Below are 4689 nucleotides of genomic sequence, written 5' to 3'. Positions count from 1 at the left end.
AGGAGTAATCTCGGCGGGGTAGTTATGATCGTTCGTCCACGCGGAGTAACTGCTCTCCTCCGCCTCTGTTCGTCTAACGTATCGACATAACGCCATACTGTCGGGCTGCTAGAGAGTCCATAGTGAGATTTAACTTGCAAAGCAGGATTAAAACGCAAAACCGAGGGGAGCGAGGGGTGTGTGTGTGTGTCTTGTGTACTATATATCAGTAGTACTGTTGAGCTACCTGGTTGATCCTGCCAGTAGTCATATGCTTGTCTCAAAGATTAAGCCATGCATGTGTAAGTACAAGCCGAGTTAAGGCGAAACCGCGAATGGCTCATTAAATCAGCTATGTTTCATTGGATCTGTAAACCCACTTACTTGGATAACTGTGGTAATTCTAGAGCTAATACATGCATCACGTCTCTGACCGCAAGGGAAGAGCGCTTTTATTAGTTCAAAACTGGTCGGGCCTCGGTCCGTTAACCCACCCGTGGTGAATCTGAATAACTTTTTGCTGAGCGCACGGTCTCCGCACCGGCGCCGCATCCTTCAAGTGTCTGCCTTATCAGCTTTCGATTGTAGGTTATGCGCCTACAATGGCTATAACGGGTAACGGGGAATCAGGGTTCGATTCCGGAGAGGGAGCCTGAGAAACGGCTACCACATCTAAGGAAGGCAGCAGGCACGCAAATTACCCACTCCCGGCACGGGGAGGTAGTGACGAAAAATAACGATGCGAGACTCATCCGAGGCCTCGCAATCGGAATGAGTACACTTTAAATCCTTTAACGAGGATCTATTGGAGGGCAAGTCTGGTGCCAGCAGCCGCGGTAATTCCAGCTCCAATAGCGTATATTAAAGTTGTTGCGGTTAAAAAGCTCGTAGTTGGATCTCAGTTCCGGACTGACGGTACACCGCCTGGTGCTTACTGTCACGCTCCGAACAGCTAACTAGCCCCGCCGGCTCGCACGGGGTGCTCTTCATCGAGTGTCCCGAGTGGCCGGCACGTTTACTTTGAAAAAATTAGAGTGCTCAGAGCAGGCTACTTTAATGGCCTGAATGTCTATGCATGGAATAATGGAATAGGACCTCGGTTCTATTTTGTTGGTTTTCGGAACCTGAGGTAATGACTAATAGGAACAGGCGGGGGCATTCGTACTGCGACGCTAGAGGTGAAATTCTTGGACCGTCGCAAGACGAACTACTGCGAAAGCATTTGCCAAGGATGTTTTCATTAATCAAGAACGAAAGTTAGAGGTTCGAAGGCGATCAGATACCGCCCTAGTTCTAACCATAAACGATGCCAACTAGCGATCCGCCGGCGTTATTCCCATGACCCGGCGGGCAGCTTCCGGGAAACCAAAGTCTTTGGGTTCCGGGGGAAGTATGGTTGCAAAGCTGAAACTTAAAGGAATTGACGGAAGGGCACCACCAGGAGTGGAGCCTGCGGCTTAATTTGACTCAACACGGGGAACCTCACCAGGCCCAGACACCGGAAGGATTGACAGATTGAGAGCTCTTTCTCGATTCGGTGGGTGGTGGTGCATGGCCGTTCTTAGTTGGTGGAGCGATTTGTCTGGTTAATTCCGATAACGAACGAGACTCTGGCCTATTAACTAGTCGACGGATCTCCAGCAATTGGTGTCCAGTTCGCAACTTCTTCTTAGAGGGATTAGCGGCAATTCTAGCCGCACGAGATTGAGCAATAACAGGTCTGTGATGCCCTTAGATGTTCTGGGCCGCACGCGCGCTACACTGAAGAGATCAACGTGTTCTCCCCCTCCGAGAGGAGCGGGTAACCCGTTCAATCCCCTTCATGATAGGGATTGGGGCTTGCAATTGTTTCCCATGAACGAGGAATTCCCAGTAAGTGCAAGTCATCAGCTTGCGCTGATTACGTCCCTGCCCTTTGTACACACCGCCCGTCGCTACTACCGATTGAATGATTTAGTGAGGCCTTCGGACTGGCGCTCTTGGATGTTCTACCCCTCGCGTCTCGGCGCAAGGGGTTCTCGCCTCGAGCTGACGGAAAGATGTCCAAACTTGATCATTTAGAGGAAGTAAAAGTCGTAACAAGGTTTCCGTAGGTGAACCTGCGGAAGGATCATTACAGTTTGTGACGCGAGAGCTGCAACCATCGGCTCGTCGTCGTCGTTCGAGTATTCTTCAATGCGAAGAAGGCAAGGGTAGCCTTGGGAGCCGCACCCAATTGCCGTGGGAAAGGAGAAAGCGGATAAACGGCGGCCACCGAGATCTACACCCACTGTGAGACAATAACAGGTCTGTGATGTCGGACTGACATGACATGTCAGTCAGTCCGACCGGCGCAGGTCACAGTCCTAGCGCCGTATACTGCTTTAGAGTCATCTGTTGGGGCTCGCGACACCCGTCACCGACATCTTTCTTCCTTGTCCCCGGTCGCTCAGTGGCTTCCGGCACCCACACCATAGAGAGAAAGCAGCAGGCGAAGACGCTACTGCTCCTCTCGTTGACAGGGCCGGCGCCTGCTACTCTGGCGGCGTCTAGTGCTGGGTTTTCCTTGACACGCTTCCCAGTGGGCCCCTCCCTCCCCGCCTTCACTCTACTGTAAACGTAAATGTACGTGTGCGGCAGAGGAGGAAAAAGGGGAGAGAGAAAAAAAGCATTTTATGTGTCTTCTAACCAAAGTCGGGCTCTTACCAGCCCTATCAAACCCCCCATACATTACGTCCTCCTATGATGGAGTGATAGACGGCCGACAGGCCTTAATAAAAACATATACAACTCTTAACGGTGGATCACTTGGCTCGTGGGTCGATGAAGACCGCAGCTAACTGCGTGTCGGTATGTGAATCGCAAGAATACCAGATACATCGACAAGTCGAACGCACATTGCGGCGGCAGTCCTGATATGTGTACTGTCGCCACTCCTGCGCGAGGGTCGGAATAACATCCATCGGGCGAGTAGCTGTTGCGGCCTCCATATTCTGCTCTTTGGCAGGCTCAACGATGCGCTTTGGCCTGCTCTGGGGAACGACGCCCGCCACTGCCCCCCGAATGAGAAGGCAGGAGGCAAACCGGGAGTCCCCCTAATATTTGACAAACGAGCCCCTAGCACACCTCATCATGCTGTGAAAGAAAGACGCTTTTCGTCCTATTTCTGCAACAGAGGCCTGCCGCCCTTTGAGTGAGAAAACACTCGACGTCTGCTGCGGATCCGATTGTCCCACAGACGTGCAGCAAGCAAAGCCGCCAGTTTCCACCCCTCCGTGGACTGGATGGCACAACACAAGGGTATGGCTAGAGGACCGGGTCGGAAGCGACATGCCATGCGTCGCCGTCCAGAGGTAGTAGTGTGCCAGGGAAATTGAACGCTTGAGGAACCTCCCGCCTATCACACACACTCTCTACGGACCGACTCAACCGGATTTCATTTACTTTGGCCTAGCAGAATTCGAGAGAGAGAAGAAATGGTGCCAATAACGCTCATGAACGAGTAAATTACACCAGTACACAGGTGCATGTATGAGAGAGAGGCGTGTGCGCACAGAAGTAGTGCTATACTACTACTGTTGTTATTATTATTATTGTTATAATTTCGTTGGCATGTGTGCACCCTAGTGGTAGCCGCTGCCACAGTTGTGGGGCCTATAAGCAACGCTTGCTGAAACCGAAGTGACGGCGTGTCTGGCGCAAGCCGTCAGACGGCCAAATTCGGATTTTCAGTGCGTTGGCTGGGGGACAGTAACAGCCGTGGCATCATCAGCAGCAGCCGCTGTGTTTGTTGCTGGTGTGGTGCGAGGGAGCGACCGCCTGTCGTCATGACGGAGGAGGTGCTGCTCCCGTGCTGTGCTTTGCCCCTCAGCAAAAGGCGTAGCCAGAGTGCTCGCCGACGGGTGGCGTCCTTGATTGATCAAATCAAAATGTGTGTGACTGTGTGTGTGTGTTTTTGCGCCGAGACCGCCCCTCGAGCGATGATCGATGATCAAATAAAATTTTAAACCACCAGCGCACGAAAAAAAAAACCCACCGTCGACCTCGTGTCGGGAGAGACCTACCCGCCAAATTTAAGCATATTAATAAGCGGAGGAAAAGAAACCAACAGGGATTCCCTTAGTAAGGGCGACTGAACGGGGAAGAGCCCAGCGCATAACCTCGTGTCTTAACCGGCACGAGGGGTGTTGCGTTTCGGAGGGTCCGGCACGCCGTCCCATACCGCCTAAGTCAAGCTTGAAAGCGGCCACTACCCATGGAGGGTGACAGGCCCGTGTGGCGGCGCCCGCGAGGGCATAGATGGGGCGGTCGGAAAGGGCCTCTCTGTAGAGTCGGGTTGCTTAATAATGCAGCCCAAAGCAGGTGGTAAACTCCATCTAAGGCTAAATATGACCACGAGACCGATAGAGGACAAGTACCGTGAGGGAAAGTTGAAAAGAACTTTGAAGAGAGAGTTCAAGAGTACGTGAAACCGTTAAGAGCCAAACGGGTGGAACCTCGAAGGTCGAACTGGGGGATTCAGCTCGTCGGCTGTCGGCTGGGTGGGGACGTAACAAAGCGACCCAGGAATACTTGGGCGTGCCTCCACCCACGCCGGCGTCGGCGGGCGTATTTCGCCTCACAGTAGGTCGCCGCGACCCGTTGCTTTTGGGGACGTCGAAGGCCCGGACGGATTGGTACCCTACCGGCTGGGGATGCGGCTTCGGCTTCTCCTCTTGTCCGGTGGGCGAA

At 53.0% G+C, this 4689-nt stretch overlaps 3 non-coding genes across 3 annotated transcripts in view; all 3 read left to right on the top strand.

Moving 5' to 3' along the window:
* Positions 1-223: 223 nt before the first annotated feature.
* LOC138362607 (small subunit ribosomal RNA) lies at positions 224-2095 on the top strand. Its single transcript, XR_011227815.1, has one exon. It is a non-coding gene; the product is annotated as a small subunit ribosomal RNA (ribosomal RNA).
* Positions 2096-2746: 651 nt separating this feature from the next.
* Positions 2747-2908, top strand: LOC138362606 (5.8S ribosomal RNA). The gene has a single exon (XR_011227814.1). It is a non-coding gene; the product is annotated as a 5.8S ribosomal RNA (ribosomal RNA).
* A 1089-nt stretch (positions 2909-3997) lies between these two features.
* Positions 3998-4689, top strand: part of LOC138362608 (large subunit ribosomal RNA) — a 4357-nt gene continuing 3665 nt past the window's right edge. Inside the window, exon 1 of the ribosomal RNA XR_011227816.1 lies at positions 3998-4689. This exon is cut by the window's right edge and continues 3665 nt beyond it. This is a non-coding gene — a ribosomal RNA (large subunit ribosomal RNA).

Source organism: Procambarus clarkii, unplaced genomic scaffold (genome assembly GCF_040958095.1).
Source record: "Procambarus clarkii isolate CNS0578487 unplaced genomic scaffold, FALCON_Pclarkii_2.0 HiC_scaffold_2111, whole genome shotgun sequence".
Taxonomy (NCBI): domain Eukaryota; kingdom Metazoa; phylum Arthropoda; class Malacostraca; order Decapoda; family Cambaridae; genus Procambarus; species Procambarus clarkii.
The sequence above is the reverse complement of the archived record's forward strand: the minus strand, read 5'-3'. Positions and strand labels throughout refer to the sequence as shown.